Raw genomic sequence first — 25,486 nt, forward strand, 5'->3', positions numbered from 1 at the left:
TTAAAATCTGCTGGGAAAGTGTGAATGCATTACACAACAGGAATGCACTGGCAGGTTACGGCTAGAAGTCTGCTGAATCTTACCAGGCAATATTGTTGGTGTTTGGACTCAAACAGGAGGATTTTTTGTTTTAATAACAACTGACTGGCTGGTTAATGGCTGATTGCGAGATGAGAAAACTTGAAGCAGAACGGGTTATGAGAAAAAAAATCTCATGGATAAGTCTGTTTCCATGGCATTTTAGGACCAATGTCCAGACCAAGGCAGCATAGGTGTGGTCACATACACTGCAGAATGAGCATTCACACTTTTGAGTGATTAACGAAAACAAAATAAACCTGCAAACACTTGGTTGTGGTATAAAACATCTCAAGGTACTGTAAAACCTTAAGGTCATGGTCTAAGATTATCTATCAGCATTTCCTATCACCAAGCTCTGATCCAGTTTTCTGGGCTATTGTAGAGGTCTTTCCTCAAGAGAATCCTCTCAAACGGCCCAAAAGAGTGTGTCCCAGGGAAGCAGCCCACACTCAGTAGGAAATGAGAATGTACAATCAGCTACTTACATTATCTGTGAATACACATCTTGCACCCACAACCATCAATCACATTTGCAATCTGCAGTCAGCGCTTCTTAAAACCTTTGTAACACCTTTGTAAAAATCATAGTGCCACAGCCTACATTGCGTGGAGGTTTTTATTGTTCACATTTGCATAATCAAGTAAATTAACCCATACTAAGTACAAATGCAGTGTAAAGGTCATAAAAATAATTCATAGTAGTACATAGTTTTCTGCTTCTTCAATTAATAATATACTTATGTTGCTGTATTCATTAGAAATAAAGTGGATGAAGTCTCTGAAATAATTTTTCTTTTTTAATGCATGCACTTTGGAGGATGCAGTCTGATGAAGCACTGTCCTCTTCTTGTTCCTTTTCTCCTGATCACATATATACATACAGACACACACATGCATGCATGCTTATGCATTTTCAGATAATGCTGACAGGTTGAAGGCAAAGTAGCACCAGGTGAACAAACAGAAATCCCTCAAAAGTTTTTATAAAAACAAATCCCATTAATTTCACTCTTCCCCTTTCTCTCCAGACCATCTAATAATTCTGTGCTAAGCGCTGCACATGTGCTTTCTTTAATACTACAAACCAACAGAAAATATGAATGACTGCAAAATACACACACTGGAATCTGTGTGAACCTCTGATAGTCTTATTGATTGGAGACATCTGAAAAAATACAGTAATGATGTGTTGTTGTAACTAGCATTACAAATTTCCCTGGTTTTAATTAGAGAACACACACTAGAAAGTCCAGAAGCTGGATATGAACTGCTTTATGGTTATAAGATGATTTAATGACTATTTCCACTGTTGCCAAAGATTAGAATTGATGAAGAAAATCCAGTAAGCTCTGGTGATCCATCACTACCCACAACCTGCTCCAGACTGAAATGCCTTCCCCGGGTGGGGAATTCCTCTCTGCGATGTTCTCCTGCTCACTCTTGCTTGCTCTCTCCTGGGGGACACACTTGTTCTGCTTTTGGCATGACTCAACTCCTTGTTCAGTTGACCTTTGCCCCTTTAAATGAAAGGGTTTCATGCCCTGGAAACTGGCTCTTTTAGCAACTTCCACTCAACTAGAACCTTATTCTCCTACAGCAACACTGAAGAAACACAGGAAAATACCTGCATTAATGATTGAAAAAATAATATACCTCAGGAAAAGGAAATGCTGGACAGACCTAAAGCTCCTAAGCAGGGTACATCAAAGGGTGCATTACACATAGCTGGAGGATTAATGTCCATTTATCTAATGGTCTAATTAATGTTTTTATAATTTAGCATGCTAGTAGAGAGAGTTTAGTGAGAACAATACTTTCAGATAAAACGACAAATTCTAATCATTAGGAAGCTGCCTCTCCTGATCGTATTAATAAAAAGCATATTCTAAGTAATCTCTGAAAAGTCAGTACTTCCAGAATATACCAGGAAGACAGGAGATTATTTTCCTCTTGATTTTCAAAAGAAACCTCTGGAGACAGAAAAAACAGTCTATCAAGAACTGCAATGTTTCCTGAACTAATGTACAGGGAAAAAACAAATAAGTAAAATGCTTTAAACAACTCAAATGAAGGATTTGGACAGGAAAGAGGAACTCCGTTGTGAAAAGTGAATCAAAAGAGAGCAGGCTGCTGAGGAGACAAAACAAGATAGGCAGTGTAATCGCCCCCGACTTAATTTTTTCTAACGTTTGATAAAATCTGGCAATTGATCCTGTGACAATACCCCTAGTAATCTCATAATCTACCAACTAATCTTGCCACCGATATTTTGGAAAAGGAGTCAATTCCATGCCTAAATTAAAATGACATGACTGCAAAATACTGAGGAACAAATACAGGTTCAAAAGCAACAACAGAAAATTTGAAAGTCCTTACACTCCCAAGCTGGCTGTGGAGACAGGCTCTCTCCTTGTACAGTTTCCTGTGGCAAGCGGGTATCTGATGCTGTAATTCACATTAAAGAGCAGTCACCCCACTGGGGCTCTAGCAGACCATGGCAACTCCCCTTTTGCTTATGGCTGGTAGGAAGCAAGGCTACAAATTCCTCTTTATTGTAAAATGTCTTGGAGCATGGAAAAGGTTCAGAAGTACCAGTAAAGCATTTGGAGACAGATCTTAAAAAATATGCAAGTATCTTATCCCCCAGTGAGCTAATGAGAGTCTATCTTCAAACCCTGACCCTTGGCCCCACTGCACAGTGTATCTGGCTTTTGCTCCTGATCTTGTCTGACCATGTGTTTCTCACAAAATCCTTTACTTCAGAGATGATTTCCCAGCAATATACCAGAAATAAAAATACAGGCTGCTCCTTCTAAAAGGGCTTGGAGTTGAGGTTTGGTCCTTTGGTGGAGAAAAGACCTTGAATGTGTGCCTGAATGTGTACCACACTCCTCTCAAGAGCTGCCCAAGGGCCCAAAGCAAGACCAGAGACCAGGAGACTGTTCTCGGCCCTCACAATGAGGGGGCTGGAGGGAGCTGGATGTGGAGGTGGTGGGGCAGCCACACTCCCACAGTGGACTACATGGGTTGTACTTCAAGGGCAACAGGGTGTTTACTGAAGAAGGAGTGACTTGACAGCATCTGTATATCAAAATAAAAACATATATCGTGTCCAGGATGATATCAGAAAGAAGAAAAAGTACTCTAGCTTACAAACACAGAGTTGAAGTAAAACAACTCCAACATCTCTAAAACTTTCTAAATGAGGCTCAGAAAGCCCTTTGCAAATATTAGTGAAATAACCTTTGTATCACCGATGATATGGTGGATATCTTATTCCCATTTTATGGAGGGTGAACACAAACTAGAAAGATGCTGTCTTTAATTAATGTTATGCTTCCATCTGGCATTAGAGAGAAGTTACTTTTTTCCCCCCACTCACTGGTGCATGATGATACATCACATTCAGTCCATTACGTGGCCTCCACAGTGACAGTCTCCTGCCTTCCCTGCAACCAAAGAAGGAAAAGAACATCACACTCGTGATCCATCCCTCGCGTCCCAGCTTGTGACAGCTCTGTGAAGCGTGACCTTTCTCCCTGTGCAGCATCTCATTAAAGTCGAAAGGGCACAGGCAGAGAAGTTCACACAGGGTAATTTACGGAAGATGGCATTGGGAATACCATGGGAATTAGCAGGAGACTCGGCAGTTAGGATAGTAGCTAAAATTAACTAGATTCAGAAACTCGGTATGTGCTCATTGAATTTTTACCTCACGAAGCACCTTCTGCAGGAGGAACGAGCTGCCCTGTTCCCACACCAACCACCGGGAACTTGATGGAGCTCTGCTCGGGTGCTGGGCTGTGCTGTGCCCCCAGTGCCGGCCGAGTGGCAGGAGCCCACCCTGACTGTCCCCACCACCCCCAGGGCGGGCAGCACCGGGCTCCCCTGGCCACTGCAGGTGGGTCACTGTACCTCCTCCCAAAGTCCAGCTCCATGAAAAGCAATTCAGTAGATCCGGAGGGAGAAAAGGTTTGGTTCTCATCCAGCAATGTGCCACGCTGGCTAATAGGACACACTTTGCCAAGAGACCCGCCAAAACCCAGAGCATAGATTGCTAATTCAAGCCAGCCCAAACCCACAGAGCCCCCCAGAGTGGCAGACACCCCTGTGCTGACCCCAACTGCCCATGGCACAGTGGGGCAAGAGCCATGATTGCAGACCTGTGTGGACAGGGCACTGAGCCAAAAAGATGACTTAATCTGCAGATCTAGGTCTTAGGTGAAAGGAGAAGCAGAAAGAACTACCAGTAACACTATTTCTCGCAGCAGTGCTCATTTGTGTCTTTGCATCATTTCTGAGGAGCAAAGAGTTTGTGTTTGCATTGTAGACTAGGTGTCTGCAATCCCCTTACTCCTTTCTGCTTCTCCATTGTCCTTCAGCTGGTCAAACTCAGTGCAAAATGTTATTTGGAGTGGTTTTGGACATTGCTTTCCAGAATAGGCATCACACAGCCGAGTTAGGGCTCTTTGCCTGCACAGCAGAAAAATAAACTGGGCTAAGGTTTCTTCAGTTCAGCAGTAATGGAGTGGGATTTCATTTAATTTAGTTAAATACTGTTGCTTGACAGAATGAAATATGATCTCTAAGGTAGAGATTAAAACTGGTGGACCTAATGCAAACTATTTTGGGTTTTTAATTAGTCTTCTGGTGAATTATCCTAATTAAATTTGTCAGACAATCATAGGATATACCACTTGTGTAGAAATTGATAATAGCTGGCCATTCATCTCCCATCTACGAGCTATTATATTCTCTAGATAAAAATCATCTGCCACTGGAAAAAACAGCATTCAAAACATTGACTGTGATGCACAATCATCTAATTAACTTTTTCTTAAGCTTGGAGAAAGATGGAGTAAGTGGAGAAATAGCTGTAATTTACAGAACTTTTGCCAAATCATGCTGTTGGTCACACCCAGGGTTGTACATGAATGCATTTTGCTGGAGGGAGGACCTGGCACAAAACATTATTTGAGAAGGGGAGGGGAGGGAAGGCAAGGCAAGGAAAAGATTTTTCTAACTTTTTTTCAGTTTGTGCTAGCAGATAATTGGTCATCTACTGGACAAAATATTACTTCACCATCTTAATAACTTGGCTACACATAAAAAATCTTTTCATGCTGCAGCTTGGCTTTGAACTGTTAACTTTCTTCTTAATAACAGCAATAAACTGAAAGTAAACCCACAATAATTCCTCTCACCAGACCTCGGTGACCTAAAATATGTAGTCTCTTTTGGAATTCTATTAACCTCAGTGGTTTCTGATGGATATTATTTATGCTTCCATATATGCAAACATCATCCACTCATCTATATGGAAAATATTTGATAGACAGTATTAGAATTTTATATTGTACATGTTTAAACTTACATTTCAGACCTTTGCAGTCATACTGAAGAAAAGGATTTTTGACCTTATAAACTGTCATTTGCAATTTCATACATGGACTTTAGTTAGCAACTAGCATTCCCTGTTGAATTTAAAATTTTTTTCTGCATAATAGCCAAATATCTGCTGCTATAGAGATAAAGACACCAGAAAGCAGGAAGTAAAACCAGATTAAAAATACTGAGTGGCTTTATTCTATTTTTGGTTCTTTGACAGAATGATTTTGAAAAACAGCCATTTTAAAACTTCCGGTAACACAAAAAACCCACACATGTTTGAGAACTGCTCTTTTCCCCATGCAGGATGCTAAGGGCCATGGCCCGGCCCTCATGACAGTGCCCTGCTTCTCCACTGAGCTTTCGAGCCAGCTTTATGGATCCCAGGGAATGCGTGCCATCCCTCTGCAGGAAGGCAATGTGACAAGGCATTACCTTGCCACTGCTGGAGCAATCTAGGAAGAGCAATTGCAGTCAGTGGACTTCTCCAAGTTCCTCTAGGAGAGCAAAGTGGTGACTGGAGGGACACAGGGTAAGGGTGGTGTGAAGGTGGTAGTTCTCATAAATGCTTTCCTGGTGCACCTGCCTTTCACCAGAGCCACTCACCCAGACCAGAGAATATGGCTCCGAGTGTTTATCAACAGTTGCAAACTGATGAGCCATTTTAGATGCAGTTGTCCTGAGAGCTACAGGTTTGCATGCTCACTCAAGAATGTAAACCTTTCCCCTCCCCATTTTTTCATGGAAGAATTACTGGGGGAGTGTGAAGGGAGCAGTCTTGAATTTTGGTTTCTGCTCCCCATGATAATGATTTTTAATCAGATGGTTAGTGTGAAATGCATTTCAGCCATGGCATGGGGGCTGGGAGCTGGGATGCCTCCCTGGTCCCTGGGCTCAGCCACAGGCCCCCTGCTCACGTGGTCCCTCCCTGCTCCCAGCTCCTGCTGCCTTTGAGGGGGCAATGCTGGCACAGAAGGGGTGCACAGGGTGGCCCATGCCTTCAACCCTGCCTGATGGTCCTGAGTGGTAGGAGAACTCATGTCCCTCTGGCTAAGCAGCATATGGCCTGCATCCTCCTGGTGACTGCTGGGAACAGGAGGGCATCCTCTGCAGGGAGAGCAGCAGCACCTCCTCCCACTGGTCTGTAAACAACATCGAGCTGCGATTTGCACCTTTGCTTTGTCAGGGCCAGCTTCTGTGGGTCCCTGCCAAGCCTTCCCATAGCACGGGGGTCTGCAGGCTCCCAGCCAGTGTGCACAGCCAGCTGAGGGCACCAAGACCCAGATCTGTTGACTTTCTAAGTCTCAGGCAGCAAGATGCCTTACGACTCACATCAAGGCAGTTCTGAGCATGGGGAGAAGGCAAACTGCAGTTACCCCCAACTGTTTTAGATCCAGTGCAAAGGTACTTACTCAGCACCTGAAGCCTTAGGAAAGTGCTGAGTGGGTGTTTTTATTGCATTTCTGCCCATAAACAGTCTGTATCTGTCCAGTCTCTCCTCCTTCCTTAGCTCTCCCTGGTTTTCAGTTCCCTCCCAGTGACCAGACACCCAGCTGCTGGGGCAGTCAGAGCCATGTCAGGAAGGACAACCTTCATGTTCCCAGATACACCTCACTCTGTACAGCACAACTGCACTGGCTGGTCATGCTGTTAGATCGTATTGCAAATTCATGTCTAATTTGACCCTGAGGGCTCCTTCAGCATTGCTGCTTTCTAGGATTCTCCCTCCCTTTGAATGTCTGTGTTTCAAATTACATTTCCCTGGGTGTACTGGGTTACATTTTCCCATGAATGTCACTGTTATTTTCCAGCTCTATATTTTTAATCACTCTACTACCACATTTATTACCTCTGTTTTCATTGATGCTTCCAGCTCCTTCAGATGTATGGGAATAAGGACTCTGAAAATTGGGCTGTAGTACTATCTGTGATTTCTTTCTGTGTTATTAAAATTGTCCAGCACCTTTTCTTTTCCTTTGTGCTTTATTGAAAATGTTCAAGAAAAGCCAGGAAATATCCTCTATGTGACACAAACTGTCGGTTTGTCCATTTCTCAGCCTCCATTTGAATCTCTTTAGCACCTCTCACTTTTAGAGTCAGTTTTTAACCAATCAGTCAGGCCCATTTAGAAAGTACTTGAAGAAAGAGACCTCAGGAGATAATATGTCAATACTTCAATGAATTTTACATACTGAAAAGTGCCTTATTTTCTTAGACTACTGTTTGTGAGATACTTTGCGAAGGAAATCTCCTGTGTGTTGAGTCATCTGGTTTCCACACATTCCTAACTCAGAGGTGATGTCCCCCTGAGGCCTGGAACCTGTTGCAGCAATCATTTGCAGAGACAACGGGCCAAACCTGACCAGAACTGGATGCAGGTTTTAGTGAAGAAAAAGTGTAGGTTGCTGTTGGCTTTGATGGCAGTTGCCCTGACTGCAACTATTTTGTCATTAGGCTTTCTTCCACAGTTTTCATTAAAATTTTGATTTAATTTAATGTTTATATTTCAGTAACAGTCCATTGTCCAAGTCAAGAAAACTGTATTCTTTCCTTTAGTCTGACAAGACAATCTTGAAATATTTGTAAGCCTTTGGTTTTTTTCTGACTAATCAGAAGAGGATCTCAGGCTACTTCTCCCTCATCTTTTAAAGGATCAAAATGTTGTGCTACTGAAACTCATGATCATGGTAGGGTGATTTCTCAGTTACTCCTAATAAACAGAATAGATGTAATATTGTATTCTTCAAACAGAACTATTAAAGCAGATTTACAGGACAAAACAATAGGGTGGGGAAAGCTAAGGTATACTTAACACACCGTAATAAGTATTAGAAAATTCTACCAGTGTTATATAAGTAGTATGAAAGGGAGGGATAAGACCTCAACTACATTTTTGCTGCGTGCCCTGCATGCCAGCAGCTCACATCAGCCATTCCATCATCCCCAATATTTAGTATGGCTTTGAATTTGCTCTTTGTGAACAGTACCCAAACCAAACACATGCACCCAGGGCAAGCTTCCTCTGAGGTTTCCAGGGCTCTTGAGAGAACTAAAATTACACAGAAAATAGACTCAGATAGTGCATTGATTTCACTGCTTCAAGGTGCTTTCAAATTTTATCCCAACTGTTCCCAGTCTCTTTCATTTGAACTAGTTGAACTCCTCCTTGCTGTATTTTTCAGTCAGATGTTTCCATTGAAAATTTAGCATGACAGAAAGTAAACAAAAAGTTATTACAAAGCCTTTAATTTCTCAACACCATCATTTGTGAACAAAACCCCAGCATAAAAATCTTCTTAAAAAGCCATCCTCTCATTATGTGAGTCCCCAAAAGCTCCCGGTGACCCCTTGCCCATGGCACTACTCAGCCCAGTCCCATTTCAAGAACTGCTCCCTTCTAAACCTCATGGCTGGTGGTGGGATGTTGTCATGCTCTTGCTGCCCTACCCAAGTTTTGCCAACACCCAGCAGAAAGAAACCATTTCAGTGTTCAGGCTTTCCTCAGTGTTGAACGTAACCAGGAAGACAGGTGGTATAATCAGAGCATTGGTGGCATTATTTATCAGTGTATGATCATCTGTAGTCAGCTCCAAATCTCACCATGCCAAAACATAACGGCATCAGAGGCTACTGGTTTTGATTTTCTGAGGTTCCCAAGAGTCAAATGTTTTGTTCCTAAAGCAAACATTAAAAAAAACAAAGGACAACACATCCCATGATCCCATTCCCAGAGGCCAGATTTTATTCTCATTTGCTCTAAAACCAGGAACATCAATAAAGTGGCAGCAGTCTGACTGCACTTAGAATCAAATCTCTAACCCTTAAGATAGCTCCCACATTGAAATAATGCAGTGGTAACATCAGGTTAAATCCTGTCTCTCTCAGTTTTGCCAGTGTATTTTCCATCACCTTCAATGGGGCCAGGATTCCACCCAGAATATTTTGCTTTCTTTAAGGGAAGAATTTGCATTCACCCATCTGGAGGAAAGTACACTGACTTGCTGAAAGCACTGCCTGTGCTGAGTGTGGAAACACCAACAAGAAACAATGGGCTGCATTTAACCTCACTGTTGGTTTTTGAAGTAAAATTGCAGATAGTTTTTTCCTCTGACTTTATTTCTCATCTATGCAACAACCTAAACATGCTTTAAACATAATCCATGTGCAGAGCAGTTTTAAAATATAAAATATCACAAACCCAAATCCCTACACCGAGGGACCAGGGACTTGGGGAGAGAAACTGCTAAACGCTTCTTGACAGTCTAGAAACTACGCCACTGCTAAACCTGCTCATTTCAGAGATTTATTTTGCTAGGAAGGATTTTAATCTTCACATTTCAGTTCCTCAGAGGAGGCAAAATCTTCCAAGTGTAGAGTCTGCAGCAGCGGTGAATCAACTATTGTAATATGCTGCCTCTTAAAATACTTCAGGGTAGTCAGGCATTAGGAAGGCTCCTATTTTGTGTGAACTGATCAAATACAGATGTTGCCAAAGAGTTGACCTTATTGACCGTGACTTAACTAGAGATTGAATGGCAGACAGACGGTCAGTAGTAGGGTGAAACCATGTTTTGGCGGTAGGGTGTAAATGTATATACAGTTTACAGGATGTGAATGACACCGAGCAAACATCTGTTCTATTGATAAATACTTGTTTTACTTCCAAAAAATTTATCCCAGGGAAACGTGGATAAAAATACATACTGCCCAATATTGCTAGGTGTTTTATGTGCATGTTGTGGTCCTGGAAAACTTGAAATAGAAAAATATTAAAAATGGTACTAACTTTTCTCTCTTCCTGCAATATCAGATTTCATATAAAACTCATCAGCTGAGCTGAGTATTAGTCTTGATCAATGGCAGGAAACCAGAGGATCAAATGTTAATAAATCAGAAACAGATACCTCCACTCGAGCAGAGATATATCACTAACCTGAAAAATAGGGCAAATTATTTGACAACTTTTATATGCATATACCTGGAGAAAATGAAAGCTTTTCATAAGATTTCTTGAAAGCTGAAACAAAGTACAAGCATGGAGAAAAAATAACTTAATGAGGTAATGGACATAGAACATGAAATCAAAGGGTCCTAGAAACAGCTTTGTTTTCTTTGACATAATAAAAGAACATTAAATGAAAAAGGCTTTAACTAATACAACACCAATATATTTCTGTAGCAAATTAGCTCTGTCCTACTGCTATTTGGTCCTTGGGTGAAGGTAATGAAGTAACAGACCAGACCTGTTTTAATGTGTCATTACCTTTTCTCAAGAGCTAAATAGTAACATCACAATTCCAACAAAACATTTACATTAACTCTGAAGCACTCAGAGACAGCAGTGCTCCTGATAGCATGAAAACTCATAAAGGCACAACGACCAGCTTTAACTTTACTACTTTTAAGGTATGATACCTAACTATATTAGTTCAAAGTTCCTTATGTTCATTTCAGACAAGCACCCTTGGAGTGTGGTCTTCTCTTTATATTGAAACTATTTGCTCCTGTGCATAGCCTACTAAATTTAATTAGAAAATCCTGGTAGACCAGCAGGACAAAATTTCCCTTCCTTCCTATTTTCTCATTCCACAATCTATCACCTAGAGTAATTAGGACCAGCGAGGGATCATCTTCACTGGATTAACCTTAACTAAATTGTATGCATTCAACATGTGCTCTTTTGATTAACTTGAGCCTGGACTGCTGCCTGTGGTACACCCACCTTGTAATTCTACACACTTAATTAATTTCAGATGAATGGCAAAAAGGATAAGTTGAATTCTCCAATTAATAAACTGATATTAGTTAATGTATTTTAGCTTAACTTTTCATTTTCTTCCTGTGCAGGGATAGAAAAAACAGAAAATGAGAGAGAGGTGGAAGTGAGCAAGCTTTGCTAATAAACCTGTAACGACTTTTCAGGGCCTGATCCTGCAGCAGTCTAAGCAGATAATTTCCCCCCTGACAAGGAGAGGAATTTTGGCCAAAGAATCAGTCCCTGCATTTAAAGTATAAAATGCAATAGGCAGGAACAGGACTTTTTTTCTTTCAAAATGATAAATAAGCATTATTTAAAACCTCCTCACCTTAACTCAGTTTTCCATATGGTTTCACTCATGCGCGGGTTTTCCTCGTTATTAAAAAAAAATATTATAATGTCACTGGCTATGGGCCCAATCCTCCAGGCCTTAGTCCCACAGGCATATTTTTCTCTTCTCTACTGTCACGGGGAGCTGCCTAACAGCCCTATCTTGCATGCGTTTGCCCAGATAAGTAACTTCACTTTTGAATCTAGCCCTAGTGAATTCAATAGTATTTATCAGAGGAATTGAATTACTCATGTAGAAAAATATTTACAGGAATGGGTCCTAAAAATGTTACTGGAAACACAAAGACACATCCAAAGAAAGACAGGAGGAAAATACTGCTCCCTAGTTCTTTTTGATAGGATCTAACTCAGTTGCTAATTATAAAGTGGGGTTCTTACTCTCCTCTGAGCAAATTGCAGCGAATACTGAGTTTCTTACTTTTAATGTGTAGCTCTGCTGTAGTTTCTCTCCGACATTGGTAAAGGTGTGGTTTCAGTAAAAGTGATAGGATTTAAGTGAAATCTGCGTTTAAGCATTATGCTGAAATGAAGATTGGCTGTTCAGCATCTTTCAGGATTGAGTATTGAGTGAGAGCAAAATCAAGATATTTTCAGTTAGACGTGGTTTTTAAATTAATTCTGTCTCTGTAAAATCATTCACTGTTTTTACTCTACAGAATCAATATTCTAACAAATGCTGCCAGAAACAAACATTAGATGCATAATTCTATTGATTGTATCTCTAAGATAGCTATCGACACTTTTGTTTGCGCACTGTTTATGTTAACTCCCAGTACTTGATTTTTCTACTAATAAGAATAACAACAAATAGCTGTAGGCAATAAGATGGCCTAGTAAGATTTTTTTTTTCCTAATTACTATTTGATCACTTCATCAAATCATCAAATGGTATTTTGTTATACACATGTGTTTATTATAAATTAACATTTGTCTACTATCAAGAGATGGTGAATTATTTGTTGCTGATTTGATTGATAGTCTTTCATAGATCATAGGGAAATTTATTGGGTAAGAGCATTAGATAAAATTTTCAAAACATCTAAATAGTTAATGAGACTTTGCCTCTCTGCAAAAGGTACTTCAACACCTTAATCAGTTTGGTAATCTCCCAAGTCATGTGGATACCTTTGATGATTTTACCTCCCACTCATAATTCTTTAAAAAAAATCAGACAAAACAGTTTGCATAGTAAAATACCTTGTGAGAAGGGAGGAAGTAATGATAGATAGTCTTTAAGTAAAATTGTCAGCATTTTAGGTCATTTTAAAACCACAGGACACGAATGCATTCAATTCCTGCCAAATTTTCACTGTATTTCTTTTGATGATATTCATTTCAAGCAAACAATATAAAAAGCTTACATTTTTAAGGGTCTGTTTACAAGCGTCTGGTGAGATGCAAAGAATACTTGTGATATAGAAAAAAACAACATAGAGTACAGAAGATAAAGGCTTGCTTAATACTGACTTACCTCATAGCCAGTCAGCATGCAAGGTCTCATGGCCGAATACATTGTTTTTATTAGTGTCAAGTACTTGATGTAAAGAAAGACCTTGTCACCTTACAGAGAGATATTTTTCCTGGAGTATATGCACGTATCTATTTATCTATTGAGTGTGAGTATGTATATACACACACCTAGCAGTAGGCCTGGTTAGTGTCGGCATGACTGAGAGAGGATGTTAGTAATTACTATTTCTCTAAACACTACTTTAGCATAATCTAGTGTATCAGCTGGCTTCTGCTGCCAGAGGACCCATGCTGCCTACTGGAAGTGGCTGCAAAGCCAACAGCCACAATAAAGGCCGTATCCCTCTCTGTGGAACTCAGTGGCTTTTTGAGGTTGATTCAAGAGAAGAATTTTGCTTGGCTATTTTTCAGGGTGCCCTCAGGCGGTGGTGGGACCATCTTTGGGCACTGCTGGGTGAGGAAGCCCAGGGCTGGTGCAGGACACAGGCGGCGGCTGCTGGGCTGGTGTGTCCCAGCTGGGAGAGACTGGGGAAGCAGAGCCATAACCACGCTGCTGATGCCCACTGAGCTGGAGCTGTTGGCCACGGAGGAGAAATTAAGCTTTGGCTAATGCTGAAAATAGCAGCAACAGCACTTCTGTGGGAGCTGGAACTGTCCCCCCACCTGCACAGGGACACTTCTGAAATGGTTTCTCTGGTTCCTTCCTTGTGAATGTGTTTTCAAGGGATTACACTGAAACAACAAACGCAAGCTGAGAGCTGTTAATATAGCAACTGATGCTGCAAACTTACACAATTACTTTTCCCTTTCGTGGGCAACATTTCTACTCTTTTACGAATAGACCGAGTGAGGTTCTCTTGCATTAACACTAAGACAAAAACCAGCCTGCATGTGTAAGTGGTAGAATGAATCCATATTAAGAATAGCTTCTAGTCTTATATTTTATGAGCCCCGCAAATCAAGAGCATTAAGGAAAAATATGACATTGCTGTTTCATGCAGTGTCTGCAACACAGCAACTTTCACATATAAGAATAACTGAGGAAAAAAAAATAAGTAAAATGTATCTTCCCCTCACATCATTTATTATCTCATGGTTAGGTGACTTTTTAATCTCTCTTTTAGCTCTGATGTTTGGATTTTTTTTTTTTTTTTTTTTTGTGTCTGTGTGTGTGGTCTCTATAGTACCTTTCCCATGAAAAGAAAAAACTTGCCTGATGATATACTTCACAACACACACCCTTCACATATTCTCTATATGTGTTGGTTTTCTAAAACAGTTCTTAAACTCTTCTTTACATGCTTGAGAGCTTTCCATAGTATATCACCAGCTGGAATGTTATACATGTTAAATTTTTACCTTTAAGTATTCTTGCATCAAATCATTAATCTCTATTATTCAGTTTTGACTACAGTATTATTAAACAGTCTATTAAGTAAAAAGAAATGTAGAGAATGTATAAAAAGGCACAGTACTATTCTGATGACAGCTTCCTGGTGGTCCATCATATATATAAAACTAGCTATTAGGAATATGTTTCAAACTGGCACCATAACACATATTTCATAGTTGTTAAATTTAATTGTATAAATAGTCACTGACTGTATTTGGACTGTTTTAAAAAAGTAAATGCATAATAAATCACCTCATGAAAAAAATTCATGGAACATCCTCAGCTACCACTGCTAGGAGACAACCTCCAGGTTTTGTCAATAGTATCTACAGCAATTAACTCTGATATTGAGCAAAATTAGAACTTGATCCTTCAAGCATTTATATACAAGTAGTCCCACAGGGGTCAATCAATATCCTCTGTAGTCATGGAAATATTTGCATGCATATGACTGATCATAAGTATATGTTTTTCAGGAAAGGGGTGTATTTTTCTAACAATGAGTCATTTTTGGGGTTCAGTCCTGTTTTCCCTAAATTTTGGCAAAACAACCCATGTTAGTAGGAGTAGGTTTTGGGCAAATGGAAAATAAATTCTGAAAGCAGTAAACATATTTTTCCTTTTAGTGCAGTGACTGCTCTTAATATTAAACCCTATACTTGACATGAATAACCACCCAGCAGGGTGATACAGAATACAGGATAACTTAGGCATTAAGTGATTTTTCTGCAGCCTGTACAGTGCTTTCAATGTTGAGACATGCTCTGCATACTTCCAGTTGTTTTCTTAAAAGTAAATGTAATGCCTTGTTTCAGTACAGAGTATTCTTGCATTGGCAAGACCTAGTGAAATGCAGTGTTTTTTGCATCAGACTGTTTCTAAGCTGTAATGTAATTGGTACTATTTATTGAATGACTTCCACCAAAGGTCGAAAAAAGATAAAGCTGCTGCTTTCAATTATGCAATGAAGAATGTAAAAAAGCAAAGCTGTAGATCTGGGATGGAAATCATTATATCTGATACACCATGTAAAACAACAATAATGTTTGTGTTAATCACATTTTAGAGACTGCTATCATAGTTGATTTTACTACAAAATGGAAAACAATGAACAATGAAGTCTGCTGACCTATCCCGAACTGTACTGTTTAATCAACTCAATTCTAAACCATTGTTGGCTTAGACAGTAATCCAATATGCTAGTTCCAACAGATTCTCTGCCATCACTCTTTGAGAAATCAATATTGAAGCTAAATCAGACTTCTACCAAGAACTGTACAGTAATGACAACTGGACATTCACCCAGCTATCAAACATTGTGGCTTGCTTTAAATTAATCTGTTGCATTCACAGTTATATAGGTCAAAGCTACCACTTTCAGGCCAAGGACTTTTAAGAGACTCCCACCTAGTAGATGTTTCAGCTCTCAGTGGCCAGTTAGGGGCTGAGACCTTCCAGCTCTGGCTGCTGTTGAGGACTGAGCACTGAAAATACCTCTCAGTCATACAAGAACCTCTGAGATCCTGTTCTCTGTAGAAAATGGAGAGGGCTGTGTCGTCCTGGCATCTCTGAGAAATAATGGCAGTCCTATTTCCAAACCACCCCATCAGTCAACATGCTTCCCCTCCCCACTTTCCCTAGGGGACTCTCCTCCCTGGCTCTGCCCTCCTCCAGAGGGGATCCCCAACCCTGCCTACCTACCTCAGAGGGATCCCCAACCCTGCTTACCTACCTCCGAAGGGATCTGCATCCTGCCTCCCTCCCCCAGTGGGGACCCCTGCCCCTGCTTGCCCCCCATGGGTCAGCCTGTGCCAGAGCTGTGGGCACGACCGCCTCCCCTGCCCTCACAGGGGCGGGCAGTATGTGTACAAGTACCACGAATAGTCAGCGTGATGGGGGCTCCAAATCCCTTGCAAATGTCACCAACAATCTCCACATCAGGACAGCTTAGAGAGCAACCTGAGTACAAAGCCAGCAAGGAACAAACTGGTGTTTAAATATCAGTAGGAAACATGCTGTATGGTTGCTCATGGAAATTGGCAGCTAGGGAATTAATCAACATGAATCCACTAAGCTAGAAGTAGGAATCAGATGATCTTTATAAATTATTAGAACTAGAAGAGGTTTATCTCTCTCATTGCTTCTCCTTGAATGAGTTGTGAGACAGTGTAAATCTATTTGTCTGTTATCCTAATTAGATCCTCCAATCTTATAAAAGATACTACCTCTGAGAGAAAAGCATGTGTATAAAATACAAACATGCATTTTGCTCCTATACAGATAACCACCAAAGTGATTAAACCTTTGTAAAGTCATTAACAACATTCATACAAGATTAAGTTTATAAAATCTTAATTATTCAAGATACCAGAATAACATGCACTTTCAGTTAGGTATTTTAGCAAACATACAACTGCAGTATCTCAACATAATGACTTTGTTTGGCATTCTTATTTTCTAGAAGTTTTTGTTTTGTTTTGTTTTTTCCTTTTCATAACCATTTCCTATAAACATATATTATAAGTAACATACTTACACTTCAGGAATGTCTTCATTTTTATCCTGGCATTCACATCTGTCCTTGTTTAATGCTCTGCTGGTGGTCTGGCTCCATGGTATGCCCACTGCAATGTTCATCTTAAACAATATTTACATTGATTAGGGACCCCAGTGCACTAGAGGCACTTACTAGAAAATGAACACAATATCCTGGGATAACAGTGAACATCTAACAGTTTTCTTTCTGAACCTCTATTAATGCATAGTTTAAGTGCATAAACAACTGACTGTCAAAATAGGAAGGTGACAGAGAACACTGTGTGGGTGTATAGTATAAAACTCTCTGTGTGCAAAACAAGCCATTGATAAACATGCAAGGAATGGGCACAATGATGCATTTTTATTCAGATTATAGTAGTATCTGTTGCAATTCTGAACACTTTCATTTATGTGTATGCATAGTAAAACCATGTCCTGCAACTGAAATCTTATAAGCTCAATAAATAAAACATAAAATTGGAGTAAGAAAGCTTATTTATAATAACAAAACTATGGCAGGATTAAATGTTTTGCCTACATCACATAATATGCTTGTGGCAAAACCAAAATGGAACCCTTACTCTGCCATGGTGAGGAGGAGCCATTAACATCACCCATTTAGGAAAAAAAAAAAAAGCAGCACCGATTACAAATTCAAATTAGTCATATGAACAAAATCATGTCTGTGCTATTGCTTTTCTTGACATGGGCAGTGTACGTTAGCACTGAATAATTTATATCTGACATAAATAGCCATAGAGAAGGGTGTACAGTGTGAAGGCCATCTTCCCCATATGTCTGGCCAATAAAAGCAATCAGTCAATGGTTAATAATTTCTTAAGCTACTACACCCTGCCTGCCTGCAACCCTATTGTCTTCTGTGCATTAGCAACATACGTTTCTCAATCTGGTCACTTACCTTAAGTCAATTAACACGAGGCCAAGTCCCAGTTAAGGAAGGTGGTTTGAAATGTTTGCTCAAATTATAGATCAAACCACAGATTATCCTGACTCCAGCATTTTGTTAGTATGAGTGCAGAAAATATCCTTCCCTAGTGAAGATGCACCAGTGATGGTCTGCTGCTTTGGCTAGGGAATGCAGAAACACACTACAAAGAACATCTGTGAAGATATAAGTGCTCCCTTTTCTCCGACAGGTCCTTAATATTCAAGATGCATTACACTTGCTCTTTCTTCTGCAGTGGTTAGTGGCTGGACTTAATTCTATAAAGCAATTTTGAGGATAAGAAAAGTCTGAAGCATGTTGTCTCTGTGGGATGGCTGTGTCCAAATTCAGTGCTGCATTTTGTTCTGGATGTGAAGAGGTCTGTAGAAGTCTAAAGGTCTTTTCTGATTGTGAGGGCCTAAGCTACTAAATTTGGAAATATTCCAGCTGAATGGTGCTATGGAAAGTCATGACAAAGCCCTGGTGAAAGTGGGCTAAGAAAAGTCAGAGGGTAGCTTGGGCAAATTGCTTGAAACAGTTTTGGTACGGGACTCCAGACCTTCAGTTGGGATGGTATTCATCAGGAGTCACTAGAGAACAGGGAGCACAGAGGCAGTACAGGGCAATAGCACAGATGAAGAGGATGCTGGAAAAAACGCTCTTTTTTTTGTCTCCCAAAATCTAGCATTTTCATATCTGCCAACAGAAAAGTTTAAAAAAATCCAATGTTTTGATTCTTGTTAGTAAGTCTGTATCTGCCAGGAAGGAAGGGTGCTCACTGTAAATGTGATATACATTTATGAGCTCTATTTGGATGTTCAGGAACACTTGGAGCACAAGCAGAGGAACAAGCTGCGAGGAGTCAGGAGTAGCGTTCACCACATAACAAGGTGCTGCGATTAGATCACTGGTCGGCCCGGACCAGGGAAAGAGACAGATAACACACACAGTGTGAGCGCCAACTTCCCCCTTTTATTGTGCAGTCAATTCCTTTTATACTAACAAGGGTAGACGGGATTACAGACACATCATAAGGCTGCGACTAACCCTCTAACTTTCCGTGACATCGCGAGATCTTCCGAATGCCAAACCCTACAGTCAGGGAGAAGGAATGGCAAGTAAGAGGGTGTTCTGAAGCTCGGCATTCATCAGTGGGTTTTCTCTCCTCTAGCATCAGCTCCTTCTGTCTCCAGTTGCATCCTCCAAGCAGAGAGAGAGCTGGAGGAGAGCATGACAAGGATAGTATGTGTCTCGCTGATGTTCCATGTTGCTGAGGGGCTTCGTGCCCCCCCTGAACAGGGCAGCCCTGAGAGCAGCCACCTCTCTGGGTCTTCACAGGCATGATCTGTGTGTGATCTGAGAGGAATGGCTGAAGCCATGAAGTCTGAGGCCCTCACTCAAACCCTAGCTCAAGGACAGCGTGTCCCCTCAGTGTGCCATGCCACAGACGTCAGAGAGCTCCAATAACATTAAAATGGAGACAGAGTAAGGAGGAGCTAATCCATCAGTGCAATTTGGGAATCATTTGTGAGAGTTGCTGGTGATGTCTAGAAGCATTAATCAGTCTTCTATGACCTTCCCCTGGCTAGGAATAACAGTTTGTGTCTGCCTATGAAAAGCTGCCGCCGGAGATGCTGTTCCACAGGATTTTATTCCCTTTAAGAGAGAGGTTCTCTTTACAGCTTTCTCCTTGGTTCAGGAAGGGTTTGAGGTGCCCAGAAAAAGTGTTGTGGTTACTCTTAGCTGAGAATCACGACAGTAGAAAACACAAAGTCCTTTCTTATGACAGCTTACAAATTTGGGCCTTTTATGTATGCATATAGCTTTTCAAGTCTGCACAAAAGCTTATCAATATTTACCTATCTTTGCAAAACTCTTGTGCTGATTTATTAGCTGAGGAGTAGCGTGAGTTCCTCTACTCTTTATTAAAATATTGTTAATGATGATGGAAAGGAAGATATTTTATTTTCAGAAAAGGAAGAAAAAAACCCCTGAAAAAACATCCTAAGTAAAAAGGTCCCCTTTTGAAGTAAATTATGTTCTGGTATTTTTTAAAACTGCCACCTCTAAATCTCTGAATCCTGTTCTTAGCACCTGAATGTTACCAAAAACTTGGGCATAGGAAAGAACAGTCATTAAACGCTGTGAACCAAAAGAAAGTTTACATGTCCAAAATGTCACTTTACTGTGGCATATGAATAAGAAAATATCTGTGTGAAAAAGTGATTGATTCTGACATATGTGAAGTAGGTATAAGCAAATAAAAAGTGATCCCTCTAAACCTTGTTTTGCAGCATGTGTGAAATAATGCAAGCTATATATTTAAGATGCAACCCAAATTAAATGTGGTTGTGTTCAATCCGTCTGTGAAATATGAGATCTACTGCCACTTTTTTGTGTCTCAGAAGTTCCCCAGGACTGTTTTATGAACTCTTACTAGTTTATTTTTTAATATTAAAGGATGGAAAAAGGCCTCTTTCTGCTTCGCTGTTCTCTACCAGTGAATCATGGGTCCCTTGCTACTCTGAGAGGAAAGTTGTTTTAGTAATTCTGGAAATAAACCTACTGCTGAGTCAGCATCACAGCTGAAAATGACAAGTTTCATATTAAGAAGCACATTAGAAATGATAAGTAATGGTGTATCTCTTAGCCTCCCCCGTTAAAATTAGCTGGTGTGTCAGGAGCTGATTTAGCAAGTGCCATATATACTGGACATAAGAAATATGTCTTTTATATTGTCAGTATGAAAAATCAGGTTCATTTAACAGGAAAGAAAATAAAAGAAATTGAGCTAAAATGGAGTTGTTATGGAATCAGCACTAAATATTTTACTTGCAATGGCACTCCACCCCAAAATGCTTAAATGTAACCCTAAAGCAGATCAATAACAAAAGATTTTTGTTTTCAGTTTTCTCTGCTAGGTGATTTTCAAATAAGCAATTTTAATAGTGTTTCTAAATCAGTGTATACTTACAGATAAATCAGTGGGATTTTGTTACTCTGTTTATCTGGAATTCTAGCATTTATGGAGAAAATAATTGGAGACAAAACATTTCCCAGCAATCAGTCTTTTCTTTCTGATTTGCTAAACATGTCCATATGTAGTTGTTGCTTGTGTTTGGAAGATTGGTAGCAATTTTAGAGTAGAAATATTCTACAGTTGCAAATTCAGGTAGTCATCTGACAGTTGTAGGGGGAAGCCTTTGTATTTTTTTTGGTAAAGGGAGCTCAGTAATTTACTGCTACTTACACCTTAATATTGAACAGCATTTTTATGGTATATTTTTTAGTCTGTTAGAGAAATACGATCAATTTTTCAAACAGTACCCAATACTTTGCTGTGGAGGAGAGAGCTGCTGCGTCCTTCCCCTCTCCACCTCCGGGCCTAATTCTGTCCTGCTGATAGCCCACAGCTCACCTCCACAGCCGCTGCTGCCACGGCGTCACCCCTTTATGTGCTCTGAAATCTGAAAGAATTTTTGCCAGTGGCTTGTCTTCAGAAGATCCAAAGTCCAGTGAAATAAATATGAGTCTTAAGACTGATTTAAATTTAATTTGATCCTGTGTCAGCTCAGAAAGAATAAAGAAGTCTCTGATAGGCAGAATTTCTTAAAATATTGCAGTTCTCTGATTATGATTTGGGTTTCCAGCCCAGGGAAATGCTCCATACTTGCATGAAGTCCCTCCTGACCATACAGAAGCTCTCCACAGAAGTCTTTCACTGTCTTTATTTGTCTCTCTTCTGCCTTTAAATACCACACTGAAAACTGAAGCCGAGGCTTACCGAAGCCTTCTACAAATACATAAATATTTCCCACTAGTAATAACACGGTAATAAGTATTGTAATGACTCTACATTAAAAGTGTCATTGTGACGCCACATGTTTTAAGCTACAAAATTTTCACAGAGACGGACAAACCATTAGTACTGAAATAATGTGCTTGTAAAATAATTTTACACAGGAGTATCAAGAATCATAGTTTTAAAAACCTTAACATTAATATTCCCTGGGACTTCTTACTAGCTAGTGTCACTATGAAAGATAATGAAAAAACTTACTGTAAAACCTCCAAGTCCTTTCCCTTTCTTCCCCTCTCTTACTGTAGCATGAATATCTGGTGAAAAGTCAGAATTGTGCAGAAGAAAAATATTCCAAGACACTGTAAAAGCGCCTTTCCCTTCCCCACAGCCCAAGGGAACACTGACTATTTCAATAATCAGTGCGAACTTTTTGGTTATGATTTCTGTTTCCTTTCTCTGTCTCTCCCTCCCTCTCAATTTTTTTCCACCATCATATGAGTATTACTGTTTTCTCAATAAAGGAAGTAGAAGAGCTGCATGACAGCATTTATTTTAAGAAAACACAAAGCATGTCTTAAAATGAGGTAGTTTAAAAAGAAAATATCAGCTGGGAATTATAGTCTTAAGAGAGGGGCAGGAAGATGACAAATACTACAGGAGAGCAAATTATAAATACTGAGCTTTTGCTCAGCATGAAAAGCAGCACCTATAGAGAACAAATTCCATGCATTTTACCTTCACCCCACCTTCACTGGGGATCAGTGCTCAGACGTGAATAACCATGGATTATCGTCAGTTTAATGGAATCCTGCAATTTACCAAAAGGAGCAGGAAGAATGGACTTTCACTAGAACTTTCATACTTTTCAGTCAACCTTTACTAGTCAGACATATGGACTATGTTAGCACTTCAGGTTACTGGCCCAAAGTCAATCTTGAAAATTAATTTCCCAGAAATATAGAAATTGCCATTTTTCACACCTTGGGTAGAGAAGGCCAAAACAAGTAAAGCTATAAGTATTCTAATGCTAGTTTTGAATTAATTGATTTCCTCTGAAATAGCAGCTCTATGAGGATGACAGAAATTTTTGTGTACAGAGGCATGTGACCCGTCACAAACCTGGTTATAATTATGGATTTCAAAACAGTATCTAATAAGCCAAGGCCCAGACAGCAGCGCACTGTAGTGGAACGGGTCCAGTATTCATTAAAGATGTACAATCTAGAAGTCCAGGGTTTAAAGACAGTTTTCAGACACAATTTTCCCACTTGTCTCAGGAATAAGGTAGAATAGCAAAAACAGAGGTAATAAAATGTGGTCAACCTCAATGACTTGGCGTGCATTCTTGGCAATAGTAAAATAGAGAGCCCACAGCTTAGCTCTGAGAGTGAACTTGCAACACCCTGAATTTTGCATCCTTTTCTTTCTGTGGCTGTTTTTCTTGGATCAAAGAAATAATTCATTTGCCCATATTTTCAAAGATGACACACCAAACCCTCATCTACCATAAAAATACACTTAAATACACCACTGTCTCTGGGAAATAGCATATTTCTTTTTGTGAATTATTTTGATTCACCAACTATCACAAAAACTGGAAAGAGATACTGATATCCAGTAAAGATGGAAGAAGAATTACAGTGTGGAAGGATAAAATCATGATTCTTAACTTGGCTTTTCTGTTACTGGTTTTGGGACCATATGAGAACACCTCTGGCTAGGTTGCCTGCAAGGTCTGAACCTGTAAACCCTGGATTTAAAATCAAGATCCTCAGCTCTTAGAGGTAAAAGGTGAAGCCCATTAGTGAAGAGACAGAGCAGACTTGTAAAATTCCATATGTGCTATTGCCACAAGGAGGGAACACGTCCCAGTGCCAGGGTGGGAAATATCCAGATTAACTGTCCAGCCTACAGTTGCCAAAATGAGAACCAAAAGTATGGTGTGTAAATAAATACATTCATAATCATCCAGACAAGCTTTTACCTTTAGATTGCATATTTGCAATAACTCACCCAAATGGCAGTTTAATTTACAGTAATACAACCATATGCATTTGCTATTATATAGTCTTTCTCCAAAAAAAATGTGTCTTGGACTTGGTAAACATTGCCTCCAAATACTGCTTATTCATAGGAAAAAAACCCTTGTTTTAACAGACAGGCATTTTCTGGCAAAGGGGTCTTTTGCAAATGTACCTCTCATTGAAAAATACCCCACTTGGTGCCTGTGAAAAAAAAGGGTGACTGTTTAGGAGAACGATGTCCCTCTATTACAAATCTATGCTGCAAATAATACTAAGGAGATTGTGACTTTAAAAGAGTGAGTTTCATTGTTTGGCTTCAGCACAGTGTGAGAGGGATGCAGAGGGTGAAATCTCTGGATCATATACCAAAATAAACATTTCAAATCTAATACACACATGCACACAGAATTGTTAAAGTGTAACATTCCCTAACCTAATATAAAATTGGTACAACTGAATCTGTTAGAAAGAAAAAAATAATCACCATGCTTATAGTATGTATTCTATTAAATTCATTAGAAATATTTCTCTGGACCTAGCCATTTCTGGTGTCCAAAGGTGCACAGGTACTTTGCATCATTCTGAAACACTTTCAGAACCAGGACTGTATGTCAATATGTAAGCAGTGCTGTGACGTGATGGTGTTACTCTTGTACTTAAACACCAGAGGCCTTATCCAGTCAAGTACAGCACAGGATTGAGCGCAGAGGCCATGCTGATGTGTAGGTGCTGAGAGAACCACTCAGCACCTTGAGGGGTTGGATTGCAACACGGTGCAACCAGCACAGTGGGGAGCAAGGCAGTAAAAATTAGATTTGCCACCAAAAAAAAGCTAGATATGACTTACTTTCATTGACGTTTAGACATATGTCAAGGAACTAAAGCCAGTTGGGTCCTCAGGAAGCTAGTTTAAGCAATCAAAAATATTGCTACCATGGCAACATCTTGAAATTTTCTCTCAAAAGCAGATCAGAATTTTAGCCAGTTTTCTGGAGCAAAGCATGAAATCCTTTAAAGTAAATTGCTTCCCATTTCTCCTCTGTTGCACGGCTTCCTTCTTCTTGTGCCCAGGAATGCTGGAGTCTCAGGCACCCCGGGATTGCTGGAATTCTGGGGACCCTGGGGACAACTGGGGCTGCCCGCCTCCTGCTCCGTGCCCGGCTGGCTCTGTCCTTGCACGGCAAAGGTGCACGGCGATTTGCCAATTTGCTTGCTCTGACTGGATGAATATCTCAATTACTAATTCTCACCGAGCAGCTAGAGACACATGTATCCACAGCTGAAAATGGACTTTTTTTTTTTTTCTTGGGGTGGGAGGAGGCTTAAGGAAAGAAGAGAGATACAGAGACAGAGGAGAAGAGGCAGCTCAATGTTTACACTTATCATCAGGCAGGGACTGATTGCTGAAATAACTCCCAATTTTAAAGTGGGAGTCTTGGTCTTTAACATAGCTTGGTCTTTAACAGCTAGTGAGGTTTTCCTCAAATGGAAAGAAAAACTCATGGCTGTCTTCCTGCAAAAGTTGGTTTTGCTGTCCCTTACCCATGATATCCTGAGGTGATTCTTGTCAGAGGTAGCAGCAGCCTGGCCTTTCTGTTCTTCCAGCTCCTCTGGCATCTGTTCCTCTCCCACACTACTGATATACAAGACTGCACTAGTGCATGAGAAGGCAGGGTGTTTGCTTTCAAACAGGAAGAAAAAAGGACAGAGTCCATCTGAGGTACAAATTTAACCA

The 25,486-nt window shown here is 40.1% G+C and overlaps 1 long non-coding RNA gene across 2 annotated transcripts; it reads right to left on the bottom strand.

Annotated features, from left to right (window-relative positions):
• Positions 1-698: 698 nt before the first annotated feature.
• On the bottom strand, positions 699-22,182 carry LOC138688835 (uncharacterized). 2 transcript variants are annotated; one of them, XR_011327639.1, is made up of 4 exons: positions 21,986-22,182; positions 16,978-17,078; positions 3,464-3,530; positions 699-1,246 (listed from the first exon to the last, which is right to left on the bottom strand). It is a non-coding gene; the product is annotated as an uncharacterized lncRNA (long non-coding RNA). The 2 variants fall into 2 exon arrangements; XR_011327640.1 differs by lacking the exons at positions 699-1,246; positions 3,464-3,530 and adding an exon at positions 12,726-13,780.
• Between the last annotated feature and the right edge of the window lie 3,304 nt (positions 22,183-25,486).

Source organism: Haliaeetus albicilla, chromosome 13 (assembly GCF_947461875.1).
Source record: "Haliaeetus albicilla chromosome 13, bHalAlb1.1, whole genome shotgun sequence".
Classification (NCBI taxonomy): domain Eukaryota; kingdom Metazoa; phylum Chordata; class Aves; order Accipitriformes; family Accipitridae; genus Haliaeetus; species Haliaeetus albicilla.